The sequence below is a fragment of the Carcharhinus amblyrhynchos genome, chromosome 10 (assembly GCF_965287045.1).
Source record: "Carcharhinus amblyrhynchos chromosome 10, sCarAmb.v2.hapA, whole genome shotgun sequence".
Lineage (NCBI taxonomy): Eukaryota > Metazoa > Chordata > Chondrichthyes > Carcharhiniformes > Carcharhinidae > Carcharhinus > Carcharhinus amblyrhynchos.
In genome coordinates, this window is record NC_137333.1 from 109,167,776 (window position 1) to 109,182,397 (window position 14,622).

At 48.9% G+C, this 14,622-nt stretch overlaps 1 protein-coding gene across 1 annotated transcript in view; it reads right to left on the reverse strand.

Annotated features, from left to right (window-relative positions):
* The window catches only part of LOC145349279 (protocadherin-16-like), a 330,993-nt gene that overhangs the window by 94,174 nt on the left and 222,197 nt on the right, over window positions 1-14,622 (reverse strand). The gene's annotated exons all lie outside the window — the stretch shown is intronic.

Here is a 14,622-nt window from a genome sequence, read left to right on the forward strand (position 1 = left end):
GTAGTTATAGGATGGATGTCAGGGGTAGGTTCTTTACCCAGAGGGTGGTGAGGGATTGGAATGCCCTGCCTGCTGCGGTTGTAAATGCGCCTAGTTTGGGGGCGTTTAAGAGATCCGTGGATAGGTTTATGGACGAAAAGGGATTGGTTTAGGTTAGTGGGTCATTGTTTTTTAACTGGTCGGCACAACATCGTGGGCCGAAGGGCCTGTTCTGTGCTGTAATGTTCTATGTTCTATGTTCTATGGTGGGGCTTTCTTAACTACAGTGTCTGCATGGGGGGGCACCAGGACAGGTTGTTGGTGATCTGGACACCTAAAAACTTAAAGCACTTGACCCTTGTTATATTCCTTCATCCACCATCACCACAGTACAATAAACAAGACTATTAACCTTCTCCTCTGGACTCGAGAATTTAACACCCTTAATATTCTGAGGGGGTAAATTAGGAGAAAGTGTTTCCAGTGACAGGAGGGTGGGTAACCAGAGGGACAGCAAGAGAAATGGTTAAAAATACAAAGGGTGAGACATGCACTGGTTGAAAAAGGCGGTGAAAGCAGATTCAATAACAGTTTTTAAGAAGGATTTTTATGTTGAATTGTTCAGCAAAGGAGCCTGTTGTTCCTGTCTGGCTCTGAAAGATCTATCCAACTTTTTATTTATTAATTGTTTCATGGGATGTGGGTGTCGCTGGCTGGGCCAGTGGTTAACACAGTGAGAAGTCTCACAACACCAGGTTAAAGTCCAACAGGTTTATTAAGTAGCAAAAACCACTAGCTTTCGGAGTGCTGGCTGCCCAGGTGAGTGGGAGTTCTATTCACAAACAGGGTATATAAAGACACAAACTCAATTTATAAAATAATGGTTGGAATGTGAGTCTTTACAGGTAATCGAGTCTTAAAGGTATAGACGATGTGGGTGGAAAGAGCGTTAAGCACAGGTTGGAGAGAAAGGAAGCAAAGAGCTGGCATAAATGGCTCTTTTTCTCTGGGGTTCTGCAGGGATCTGTGCTCGGACCCCAACTGTTCACATTATATATTAATGATTTGGAAGAGGGAGCTGAATGTATTATCTCCAAATTTACAGAAGATACAAAGTTGGGTGGGAGGGTGAGCTGTGAGGAGGATGCAGAGATGCTTCAGTGTGATTTGGACAGGCTGAATGTGTGGGTATCTGCATGGCAGATCCAGTATAATGTGGATAAATGTGAGGTTATCCACTTTGGTAGCAATAATAGGAAGACATTATTATTTGAATGGGTGTAAATTGAGAGAAGTGGATACTCAGCGAGACCTTGGAGTCCTTGTGCATCAGTCGCTGAAAGTAAGTGTGCAGACACAGCAGGCAGTAAAGAAGGCAAATGTTGGCCTTCATAGTGAGAGGATTTGAGTATAGGGATAGGGATGTTTTGCTGTAATTATACAGGGTGTTGGTGAGACCATACCTGGAGTATTGTGAGCAGTTTTAGTGTCTTTATCTGAGGAAGGGTGTTCTTGTTATAGAGGGAGCACAGCGAAGGTTTACCAGGCTGATTCCTGGGATGGCAGGTCTGTCATATAAGGACAGATTAAGTCGGTTAGGATTATATTCACTGGAGTTTAGAAGAGTGAGAGGGGATCTGATAGAAACTTATAAAATTCTAACAGGGTTAGGCAGGGTAGACTCAGAAAGAATGTTCCCAATGGTGGGGGAGTCCAGAACTAGGGGGTCAGAGTTTGAGGATAGAACATAGAACATAGAAAAACTACAGCACAAACAGGCCCTTTGGCCCACAAGTTGCACCGATCATATCGCTACCGACTAGGCCTATCTATAACCCTCAATCCTATTAAGTCCCATGTACTCATCCACAAGTCTCTTAAAAGACTCTATCCAATTCGCCTCCATCACCACCGATGGCAGCCGATTCCACTCACCCACCACCCTCTGAGTGAAAAACTTACCCCTGACATCTTCTCTGTACCTGCTACCCAGCACCTTAAACCTGTGTCCTCTCGTAGCGACCATTTCAGCCCTGGGAAATAACCTCTGAGAATCCACCTGATCAATACCTCTCAACATTTTATAAACCTCTATCAGGTCACCACTCATCCTTCGTCTCTCCAGGGAGAAAAGACCGAGCTCCCTCAACCTATCCTCATAAGGCATGCCACCCAATCCAGGCAACATCTGGGTGTTGCTCCTGTAGAAAGGAGCTTAAAAAGGAAATTAGGAGAGCCAGAAGGGGTCATGAGAAGGCCTTGGCAGGTAAAATTAAGGAGAATCCCAAGGCGTTCTACAAATATGTGAAGGGTAAAAGGATGAGAAGAGAAGGAATAGGGCCTATAAAAGGTGAAAGGGGAAAAGTCTGTGTGGAACCAGAAGAAATGGCAGAGGTGCTTAATGAGTACTTTGCCTCGGTATTCACGGTGGAAAGTGATCTGGGAGGTTGTACTACAGGTTTGCGACGGACTGAAAAGATCGAGTATGTGGATGTTGAGAAAGAGGATGTGTTGGAACTTTTAAATTCTATCAAGATAGATAAGTCGCCGGGACCGGATGGGATGTACCCCAGGTTACTGTGGGAGGTGAGGGAAGTGAGTGCGGAGCCCCTGGCGATGATCTTTGCGTCGTCGATGGAGACGGGAGAGGTTCCGGAGGATTGGAGGATTGCGGATGTGGTTCCTATTTTCAAGAAAGGGAACAGGGATAGCCTGGGAAATTACCGACCGGTGAGTCTGACCTCAGTGGTTGGTAAGCTGATGGAGAGGATTCTGAGGGACAAGATTTATGAGCATTTAGAGAAGTTTAGAATGATCAGAAATAGTCAGCACGGCTTTGTCAAGGGCAGGTCATGCCTTACGAGCCTGGTTGAGTTCTTTGAAAATGTGACTGAACACATTGACGAAGGAAGAGCAGTGGATGTGGTTTACATGGACTTCAGCAAGGCGTTTGATAAGGTCCCCCATGCAAGACTTCTTGAGAAAGTGAGAGGGCATGGGATCCAAGGGGCTTTGGCCTTGTGGATCCAGAACTGGCTTGCCTGCAGAAGGCAGAGAGTGGTTGTGGATGGGTCTTTTTCTGCATGGAGTTCGGTCACCAGTGGAGTGCCCCAGGGATCTGTTCTAGGACCCTTGCTGTTTGTCATTTTCATAAATGACCTGGATGAGGAAGTGGAGGGATGGGTTAGTAAGTTTGCCGACAACACGAAGGTTGATGGTGTTGTGGATGGTCTGGAGGGATGTCAGAAGTTGCAGCGTGACATAGATAGGATGCAAGACTGGGTGGAGAAGTGGCAGATGGACTTCAACCTGGCTAAATGTGTAGTGGTCCATTTTGGCAGGTCCAATGGGATGAAGGAACACAATATCAAGGATAGGAGTCTTAGCTGTGTTGAGGATCAGAAGGACCTTGGGGTCCGGGTCCATAGGACTCTTAAATCAGCCTCACAGGTGGAGGATGTGGTCAAAAAGGCGTATGGTGTACTGGCCTTCATTAATCGGGGGATTGAGTTTAGGAGTCGGAAGGTAATGCTGCAACTTTATAAGACCCTTGTCAGACCCCACTTGGAGTACTGTGCGCAGTTCTGGTCGCCTCACTACAGGAAGGATGTGGAAGCTATTGAGAGGATGCAGAGGAGATTTACAAGGATGTTGCCTGGATTGGGAGGCATGCCTTATGAGGATGGGTTGAGGGAGCTCGGAATTTTCTCCTGGAGAGACGTAGGTTGAGAGGCGACCTGATAGAGGTTTATAAAATGTTGAGAGGAATAGATAGGGTGGATTCTCGGAGGCTATTTCCCAGGGCTGAAATGGTCGCTATGAGAGGACACAGGTTTAAGGTGCGGGGAGGCAAGTACAGAGGAGATGTCAGGGGTAAGTTTTTCACTCAGAGGGTGGTGAGTGAATGGAATCGGCTGCCGTCAGTGGTGGTGGAGGCAAACTCGCTGGGGTCTTTTAAAAGACTTCTGGATGAGTATATGGGGTTTAATGGGATTGAGGGTTATAGATAGGCCTGGTAGGTATGGATGTGATCGGTGCAACTTGTGGGCCGAAGGGCCTGTTTGTGCTGGAATGTTCTATGTTCTGTGTTAACATCCTTGTAAATCTTCTCTGCACCCTCTCAATAGCTTCCACATCCTTTCTTATAATGTTGCAGCATTACCTCCCGACTCCTAAACTCAATCCCTCAATTAATGAAGGCCAGTACACCATACACCTTCTTGACCACATTCTCCACCTGTGAGGCCGATTTAAGAGTCCTATGGACCTGGACCCCAAGATCCCTCTGCTCTTCAACACTACTAAGAGTCTTACCCTTGATATTGTACTCCTTCATCCCATTGGTCCTGCCAAAATGGACCACTACACATTTAGCCAGGTTGAAGTCCATCTGCCACTTCTCCACCCAGTCTTGCATCCTATCTATGTCACCCTGCAACTTCTGACATCCCTCCAGACTATCCACAACACCACCGACCTTTGTGTCATCAGTGAACTTACTAACCCATCCCTCCACTTCCTTATCCAGGTCATTTATGAAAATGACAAACAGCAAGGGTCCCAGAACAGATCCCTGGGGCACTCCACTGGTGACCGATCTCCATGCAGAAAAAGACCCATCCACAACCACTCTCTGCCTTCTGCAGGCAAGCCAGTTCTGGATCCACAAGGCCAAAGCCCCCTGGATCCCATGCCCTCTCACCTTCTCAAGAAGTCTTACATGGGGGACCTTATTGAACGCTTTGCTGAAGTCCATGTAAACCAAATCCACCGCTCTTCCTTCGTCAATGTGTTTAGTCACATCTTCAAAAAACTCAACTAGGTTCGTAAGGCACGACCTGCCTTTGACAAAGCCGTGCTGACTATTTCTGATCATACTAAACTTCTCTAAGTGCTCATAAATCCTGTCCCTCAGAAGCCTCTCCGTCAACTTACCAACCACTGAGGTCAGACTCACCGGTCGGTAATTTCCCGGGCTATCCCTGTTCCCTTTCTTGAAAATAGGAACCACATCCGCAATCCTCCAATCCTCCGGAACCTCTCCCGTCTCCATCGACGACGCAAAGATCATCGCCAGGGGCTCTGCAATCACCTCCCTCACCTCCCACAGTATCCTGGGGTACATCCCATCCGGTCCCGGCGACTTATCTATCTTGATGCAATTCAAAAGTTCCAACACATCCTCTTTCTTAATGTCCACATACTCAATCTTTTCAGTCCACAGCAAACCTGCACTACAACCACCCAGATCTTTTCCCACCATGAATACCGAGGTAAAGTATTCACCTCTGCCATTTCTACTGGTTCTGTACAGACTTTCCCACCATCACATTTTATAGGTCGTACTCCTTCGCATCTCATCCTTTTACTCTTCACGTATTTGTAGAACGCCTTAGAGTTTTCCTTAATCTCACCTGCCAAGGCCTTCTCATGACCTCTTCTGGCTCTCCTAATTTCCTTCTTAAGTTCCTTAAGAGTCTTTAAGGATAAGGGGTAAACCTTTTATAACTGAAGTGAGGAGAAGTTTCTTCACCCAGAGGGTGGGGAATGTGTGGAATTCACTCCCACAGAAAGTAGCTGAGGACAAAACAATGTCTGATTTCAAGAAGAAATTAGGTTTCGCTCTTGGGGCGAAAGGGATCAAAGGATATGGGGGGAAAGGGAGGGAATCAGGATATTGAATTTGATGATTAGCCATGATCAAAATAAATGGTGGAGCAGGCCGGAAGTCCAAATGGCCTCCTCCTGGTTTCACTTTCAATGGGCCAGCGTTTATTGCCCATCCCTAATTGCCCTTGAACGAAGTGTCTCATTCAGCCATTTCAGAGGGCAGTTACTCGTCAACCACATTGCTGTGGGTCTGGAGTCACGTGTGGGCCAGACCAGGTAAGAACAGCAGATTTCACACCTGATAAATGTGAGGTGATGCATTTTGGGAGAAATAGTGTAGCGGGGAGTTATATGATAAAGGGTAAGCCTATAAAGAGTATAGAAACGCAGCGGGACCTGGGGGCGCAAGTGCACAAGTCTTTGAAGGTGGCAGTACAGGTGGAGAAGGTTGTGAAGAAAGCCTATGGTATGTTAGCATTTATAGGAAGGGGTAATGAGTATAAGAGCTGGAGTCTAATGTTGCAGTTGTATAGAACGTTGGTTAGGCTGCATTTGGAGTACTGCGTCCATGATAGGTATTTCCCTGTCAGGCATGGTGGATTTGGTAGATCTAGGGAACCGTGGTGCACTAAAAGAGTTGAGTCGATGGTTAAAAAGAAAAAGGAGGCTTATGTTCGGATGAGATTGGAGGGCTCAGATAGTGCACTAGAAAGCTTTAGATTGGCTAGGAGGGAGTTGAAGAGTGAGTTGAGAAGGGCTAAAAGAGGACATGAGAAGACTTTGGCTGATAGGATTAAGGAGAATCCTAAGGCGTTCTATAAGTATGTCAAGAACAGAAGGTTGGTCAGGGCAAGATTAGGGCCAGTTACAGACAGCAGGGGGAAGTTGTGTGTGGAACCGAAGGAGATTGGAGAAGTATTGAACCAATATTTCTCTTCGGTGTTCACGCAGGGGGACATGAATATAGCTGAGGAGGACATTGGGTCGCAGGGGTGTAAAATAGAAAGTATTACGGTTGATAAAGAGGATGTGCTGGAAATTCTTGAGGGGCTGAAAATAGATAAGTCCCCTGGTCCGGATGGGATCTACCCTAGGATTCTCTGGGAGGCTAGAGAGGTGATTGCAGAGCCTCTGGCTCAGATCTTCAGGTCGTCATTGGTCTCTGGTGTAGTCCCGGAGGATTGGAGGATAGCGAATGTTGTCCCATTGTTTAAGAAGGGGAACAGAGACTTTGCCGGGAATTATAGACCGGTGAGTCTTACTTCTGTTGTGGGCAAGGTTTTAGAAAAAATTATTAGGGATAGGATTTATAGTTATTTGGAGTGTAATGAATTGATTAGAAATAGTCAGCATGGTTTTGTAGCAGGTAGGTCGTGCCTTACTAACCTTATTGAGTTTTTTGAGAAGGTGACCAAAGAGGTGGATGGGGGTAAGGCAGTTGACGTGGTATACATGGATTTTAGTAAGGCGTTCGATAAGGTTCACCATGGTAGGCTTCTGCAGAAAATGCAGATGTATGGGATTGTGGGTAATCTAGGAAGTTGGATCAGGAACTGGCTATCAGATAGGAGACAGAGGGTGGTGGTGGATGGTAAATATTCATCATGGAGTGCAGTTACGAGTGGTGTGCCTCAGGGATCTGTTTTGGGGCCACTGTTGTTTGTAATTTTTATTAATGATCTGGATGAGGGTATAGTTGGGTGGATTAGTAAATTTGCTGATGACACCAAAGTTGGAGGTGTGGTAGATTGTGAGGAAGGGTGTCATAGTCTGCAGGGAGACTTAGATAGGTTGCAGAGCTGGGCCGAGAGGTGGCGGATGGAATTTAATGCGGAGAAGTGTGAGGTAATTCACTTTGGTAGGAGCAACAGATGTGTCGAGTATAGGGCTAACGGGAGGACTTTGAATAGTGTGGATGAACAGAGGGATCTAGGTGTGTGTGTACATAGATCCCTGAAAGTTGGGAATCAAGTAGATAAGGTTGTCAAGAAGGCGTACGGTGTCTTGGCGTTTATTGGTAGGGGGATTGAATTTAGGAGTCGCAGTGTAATGTTGCAACTGTACACTACTCTAGTGCGGCCGCACTTGGAGTACTGTGTGCAGTTCTGGTCCCCGCATTACAAGAAGGATGTGGAGGCGTTGGAGAGGGTGCAGAGGAGGTTTACTAGGATGTTGCCTGGTATGGTGGGGAGGTCCTATGAGGAGAGACTGAGGGATCTAGGGTTGTTTTCGTTGGGAAGAAGGCGGCTAAGAGGGGATCTTATTGAAACATATAAGATGATTAGGGGTTTAGATAGGGTGGATAGTGATAGCCTTTTTCCTCGGATGGAGAAAGCTAGCACGAGGGGGCATGACTTTAAATTAAGGGGGGGTAGCTACAGGACGGATGTCAGGGGTAGGTTCTTTACCCAGCGGGTGGTGAGGGATTGGAATGCCCTGCCTGCTGCAGTTGTAGATGCGTCTAGTTTGGGGGCGTTTAAGAGATCTCTGGATAGGTTTATGGACGAAAAGGGATTGGTATAGGCTAGTGGGTCATTGTTTTTGTAACTGGTCGGCGCAACATCGTGGGCCGAAGGGCCTGTTCTGCGCTGTAATGTTCTATGTTCTATGTTCTATGTTCTATTTCTGGTTGCCTTACTACTGGAAGGACGTGGAGACTCTGGAGAGAGTGCAGAGGAGGTTTACCAGGATGCTGCCTGGTATGGAAGGACTGGGTTATGAGGAAAGATTGGGCAAATTGGGGCTGTTTTCCCTAGAAAGACGGAGACTGAGGGGAGATCTAATAGAGGTGTATAAGATTATGAAGGGTATAGATAGAGTAAACAGTGGTAAGCTTTTTCCTAGATTGGAAACGCACATTACGAGGGGCCACGGGCTTAGAGTGAGGGGGGGCAAGGTATAATTCGGATGTTAGAGGGATGTTTTTCACACAGAGGGTAGTGGGGGTATGGAATGCTCTGTCAAGCAAGGTGGTGGAGGCAGGCACGCTGGAGTTATTTAAGAGTTACTTAGACAGGCACATGAGCGGGATGGAGATGGAGGGATACAGGAGACTGTTTTAAATAAAGTTCAGGAGCTTTGGGACGTTCCTGGGAATTCGTCTTGTTGTCCAACGAGGTGCATACATGCGGTGGGTTGTGCGAGGGCTGCTCTTGGATGTTTCAAGTGTAGCCTAGTGCTTCACATCGTTAGTGTGTGCTCAAACTGGACCAAATGCTGGGCAAGACGACAGCTCAGTGACTATCACTGCTAGCTGTGCAGACACATGGATTTGGGCCGGTGTCTGTGGGAGTTTGCGCATTCTCCCCGTGCTTGCGTGGGTTTTCTCCGGGTGCTCCGGTTTCCTCCCACACCCCAAAGATGTGCTATTAGGCTGATTGGTGTAACAAATTGTCCCTAAATTAGTTTCCCTCAATGTGGAATGCCGTAAGCATAGATAAGGGTCATGGGTGGAGGGGGGACTGGTAATGTTAAAACGGCGGCGCGGGCTTGTTGGGCCGAAGGGCCTGTTCCCTGGGCTGTGTTGTTCTTTGTTCTTTATTTCCTTCCCTAGAGGGCATTAGTGAACCAGATGGGTTTTTCTGACAATTGACAATGGTTTCATGGTCATCAGTAGATTCTTAATTCTAGATTGTTTTACTACATTCAAATTCCAACATCTGCCGGGTGGGATTCGAACCCGAGTCCCCAGAGCATTAGCTGAGTTTCTCGATTAACTGTCCAGCAATAATACCACTAGGCATTGCCTCCCCGATACCATCATCGACCCAGTTTGTCTCAGTCCTGCTCTTTCTCCATTGCTCTGTCATCTTTCTCCCTTCAAGTATTTGTCAATTCCCTACAAGGGTTTTCTTAATAAAGGTCTGGGGGGGATGCTCCTTTGGAGAGTCAGTGCAGACTCGATGGGCTGAATGGCCTCTTCCTCACTGTAGAGATCCTATGATTCTCTCCTCTGCTCTATATAATCTATATTGGACTGCAGTTGTGTGGATAGTTTGGAGCAGTTGAGACTGTTCTCTCCTGAGAAGAGAAGGCTGGGAGGACACGTCAAGAGATGCTCAAAATTACAAGGTGTCTGGGCAGAGTGGACAGGGAGAAACAGTTCCCATTGGTGGGTGGAAAGTATTTTTTAATCTACAAACTTTCCCACAATATTAACTGTTCATTCTCTCTGTAACTTCCTGCTTTCAGAACAGCAGCACTTATTCAGCCTCTCGACATGAACTGAAGTTACTGGAACTGTTCCAGAAAATCATCTCGGCATCCTTCACATCCTGCCTGAAGTGCTGTGCCCAGAATTAGACATAACACTGCAGGTGAGGCCAAGCCAGGATTTTATCAAGGTTCAGTATAGCTTCCTTCCTGTCTACTTGATGTGTTTCTTTATAAAATCAAGGATTCTGTCAGACTCATTTTGCCAAATTCTACAATTTGTGTACATGCACCCTCCATCTCTCCCTCCTCCTGCACCCTCCAGTCTCTCTCCTCCTGCACCCTCCATCTCTCCCTCCTCCTGCACCCTCCATCTCTCCCTCCTCCTGCACCCTCCATCTCTCTCTCTCCTCCTGCACCCTCCATCTCTCCCTCCTCCTGCACCCTCCATCTCTCCCTCCTCCTGCACCCTCCATCTCTCTCTCCTCCTGCACCCTCCAGTCTCTCCCTCCTCCTGCACCCTCCATCTCTCCCTCCTCCTGCACCCTCCAGTCTCTCTCCTCCTGCACCCTCCAGTCTCTCTCCTCCTGCACCCTCCATCTCTCCCTCCTCCTGCACCCTCCATCTCTCCCTCCTGCACCCTCCATCTCTCCCTCCTGCACCCTCCATCTCTCCCTCCTCCTGCACCCTCCAGTCTCTCTCCTCCTGCACCCTCCAGTCTCTCTCCTCCTGCACCCTCCATCTCTCCCTCCTCCTGCACCCTCCATCTCTCTCTCCTCCTGCACCCTCCAGTCTCTCCCTCCTCCTGCACCCTCCAGTCTCTCTCCTTCTGCACCCTCCAGTCTCTCTCCTCCTACACCCTCCATCTCTCCCTCCTCCTGCACCCTCCATCTCTCCCTCCTCCTGCACCCTCCATCTCTCTCTCCTCCTGCACCCTCCAGTCTCTCCCTCCTCCTGCACCCTCCAGTCTCTCTCCTCCTGCACCCTCCAGTCTCTCCCTCCTCCTGCACCCTCCAGTCTCTCCCTCCTCCTGCACCCTCCAGTCTCTCTCCTCCTGCACCCTCCATCTCTCCCTCCTCCTGCACCCTCCATCTCTCCCTCCTCCTGCACCCTCCAGTCTCTCTCCTCCTGCACCCTCCAGTCTCTCTCCTCCTGCACCCTCCATCTCTCCCTCCTCCTGCACCCTCCATCTCTCCCTCCTGCACCCTCCATCTCTCCCTCCTGCACCCTCCATCTCTCCCTCCTCCTGCACCCTCCAGTCTCTCTCCTCCTGCACCCTCCAGTCTCTCTCCTCCTGCACCCTCCATCTCTCCCTCCTCCTGCACCCTCCATCTCTCTCTCCTCCTGCACCCTCCAGTCTCTCCCTCCTCCTGCACCCTCCAGTCTCTCTCCTTCTGCACCCTCCAGTCTCTCTCCTCCTACACCCTCCATCTCTCCCTCCTCCTGCACCCTCCATCTCTCCCTCCTCCTGCACCCTCCATCTCTCTCTCCTCCTGCACCCTCCAGTCTCTCCCTCCTCCTGCACCCTCCAGTCTCTCTCCTCCTGCACCCTCCAGTCTCTCCCTCCTCCTGCACCCTCCAGTCTCTCCCTCCTCCTGCACCCTCCAGTCTCTCTCCTCCTACACCCTCCATCTCTCCCTCCTCCTGCACCCTCCATCTCTCCCTCCTCCTGCACCCTCCATCTCTCTCTCTCCTCCTGCACCCTCCAGTCTCTCTCCTCCTGCACCCTCCAGTCTCTCCTCCTGCACCCATTTTAAGACTATTATTCTGTACAATTGCTAAACAAGGAAGACATTGGCACTGACATTATTGTACAAATTCTCTAAAACAGCATCTCACCCAGGCTCACTCCCTCACATTCTTCCTTTCCCACTCACCGTGTGAAAACATTTCTTGCTGGGGTACCATCCATTCTTTTTACCTTCAATCTATACCCTGTGTTTCTCAATCCTTCTACCAATGGGAACTGTTTCTCCCTGTCCACTCTGTCCAGACACCTTGTAATTTTGAGCATCTCTTGACATGTCCTCCCAGCCTTCTCTTCTCAGGAGAGAACAGTGTCAACTGCTCCAAACTATCCACACAACTGCAGTCCAATATAGATTATATCGTACCAGAGGATAGAATCATAGGATCGCTACAGTGCAGAAGAGGCCATTCAGCCCATCGAGTCTGCACTGACTCTCCAAAGGAGCATCCTTTCCTCTATCCCCCATAACCCCAGGCATTTAGCATGGCCAATGCACCTAACCTGCACATCTTTGGACTGTGGGAGGAAACCAGAGCACCCGGTGGAAACCCACGCAGGTTTGGGAGACCATGCAGATTCTGTACAGTCAGTGACCCAAAGCTGGAATTGAACCCGGGTCCCTGGTGCTGTGAGGTAGCTGTGCTAATCATTGTGCCATCCTGTTGGCAGGACCTGAGTGACCAATCACCATCAAAGTGAAGGGTCTCTGAGTGACCAATGTCCATTTAGGGTGATGTTAAGAACATAAAGAACATAAGAAATAGGAGCAGGAGTAGGCCATCTAGCCCTTCGAGCCTGCCCCGCCATTCAATAAGATCATGGCTGATCTGTCGTGGCTCAGTTCCACATTCCCGCCCTCTCCCCATAACCCTTAATCCCCTCTCTTATCAAAAACCCATCAACCCGCGTCTTAAAAATATTTAGCGAGGTAGCCTCCACCACTTCAACGGGCAGAGAATTCCAGAGATTCACCACCCTTTGAGTGAAGAAGTTCCTCCTCAACTCCGTTCTAAAACGCCCCCCCTTTATCTTGAGGCTGTGCCCCCTAGTCCTACTGTCCTTTCTGAGCGGGAAGAGCCTCTCCACCTCTATCCTATCCATCCCATTCATCATCTTATACGTCTCAATGAGATCCCCCCTCATTCTTCTAAACTCTAACGAGTACAAGCCTAGTTTATTCAGCCTCTCCTCATAGCTCAACCCCCTCAACTCCGGCATCAGCCTAGTAAACCTCCTCTGCACTCCCTCCAAGGCCAAAATATCCTTGCGTAAGTGCGGCGACCAAAACTGCACACAGTACTCCAGCTGCGGTCTCACCAATGCCCTATACAGCTGCAGCAAGACCTCCCTACTTTTATATTCAATCCCCCTCGCTATGAAGGCCAGCATCCCATTCGCCTTCCTGACCACCTGCTGCACCTGCAGGCTGGGTTTTTGCGACTCATGCACAAGGACCCCGAGGTCCATCTGCACCGTCGCCTGCTGCAGTTTTTCGCCACGTAAGTAATAGTCTTTCCTACCATTTTTCCTACCAAAGTGGACCACCTCGCACATGCCAACATTAAATTCCATTTGCCATTTCCTGGCCCATTCGCCCAGCCTATCTAGATCCTTCTGCAGACTCTCCACACCCTCCACACAATTTGCCGTCCCACCAATCTTGGTGTCATCAGCAAATTTTGACACCCTACACTCGGTTCCCTCCTCCAGATCATCTATATAAATGGTAAATAGCTGAGGCCCCAGCACCGACCCCTGGGCACTCCACTAGTCGCCAACCGCCAATCCGAATAGCACCCATTGACCCCCACTCTCTGCCTCCTATTTGACAACCAATCCTCTATCCACGCTAACACCCTACCCCCAACTCCATGCCCCCTGACCTTCTGCAATAACCTCTTTTGAGGCACTTTGTCAAACGTCTTCTGAAAATCAAGAAACACCACATCCACCGGCTCTCCTCTATCCACCGCCCTAGACACATCCTCATAGAATTCCAATAAATTCGTCAGACACGACTTCCCCTTAACGAAACCGTGCTGCGTCTGCTCTATCAAACAATTCTCCTCAAGATGCCTCGCTATTTTCTCCTTGATCACGGGTTCTAACATTTTACCTACAACAGACGTTAAACTAACCGGCCTATAATTCCCTGCCTTTTGCCTGCCACCCTTCTTAAACAACGGTGTAACATTAGCTGTTTTCCAATCTTCCGGCACTTCCCTGGAATCCAGCGAGGTTTGGAAAATAATCACCAAGGCATCCACTATCACCCCCGCCATTTCTTTCAGAACCCTCGGATGCATTCCATCCGGTCCTGGGGACTTGTCCACAATCAGTCACGATCAGATATTCTGATAGTGACCATTGTCCAGTCAGATCTAAGGCTGTCAGAATTAACAGTCAATATCATCAAAGTGAAGGGTCTGGAACTGCCCGAGGAGCAGTAATTCTGGGGTGAATCACTCATTAACTCGGGGTTTGATGGCCACTTGGGAAGACAGCATCTTGGGAGATTGAAAAGTGAACGGGGATTCCTCATTTACAATGCTTCACTTTTACAGAGGTCAGAGGTTGAAGGTCATGAGTGGAGGGGCAGAGTTCAAAGGTGATCCTCTATTGAGATTCACAATAAAACACCATTCGGAGTCACCAGATTTCAAATTTCCTTCTTGTAGCAGATTTTTATTCTCATCGGGGGGAGTTAATACTCGGACTCACCGGGGGAGTTGAATACTCGGACTCACCGGGGGAGTTAATACTCGGACTCACCGGGGGAGTTGAATACTCGGACTCACCGGGGGAGTTAATACTCGGACTCACCGGGGGAGTTAATACTCGGACTCACCGGGGGAGTTGAATACTCGGACTCACCGGGGGAGTTTAATACTCGGACTCACCGGGGGAGTTTAATACTCGGACTCACCGGGGGAGTTGAATACGCGGACTCACCGGGGGAGTTGAATACGCGGACTCACCGGGGGAGTTGAATACTCGGACTCACCGGGGGAGTTGAATACTCGGACTCACCGGGGGAGTTGAATACTCGGACTCACCGGGGGAGTTTAATACTCGGACTCACCGGGGGAGTTGAATACTCGGACTCACCGGGGGAGTTGAATACTCGGACT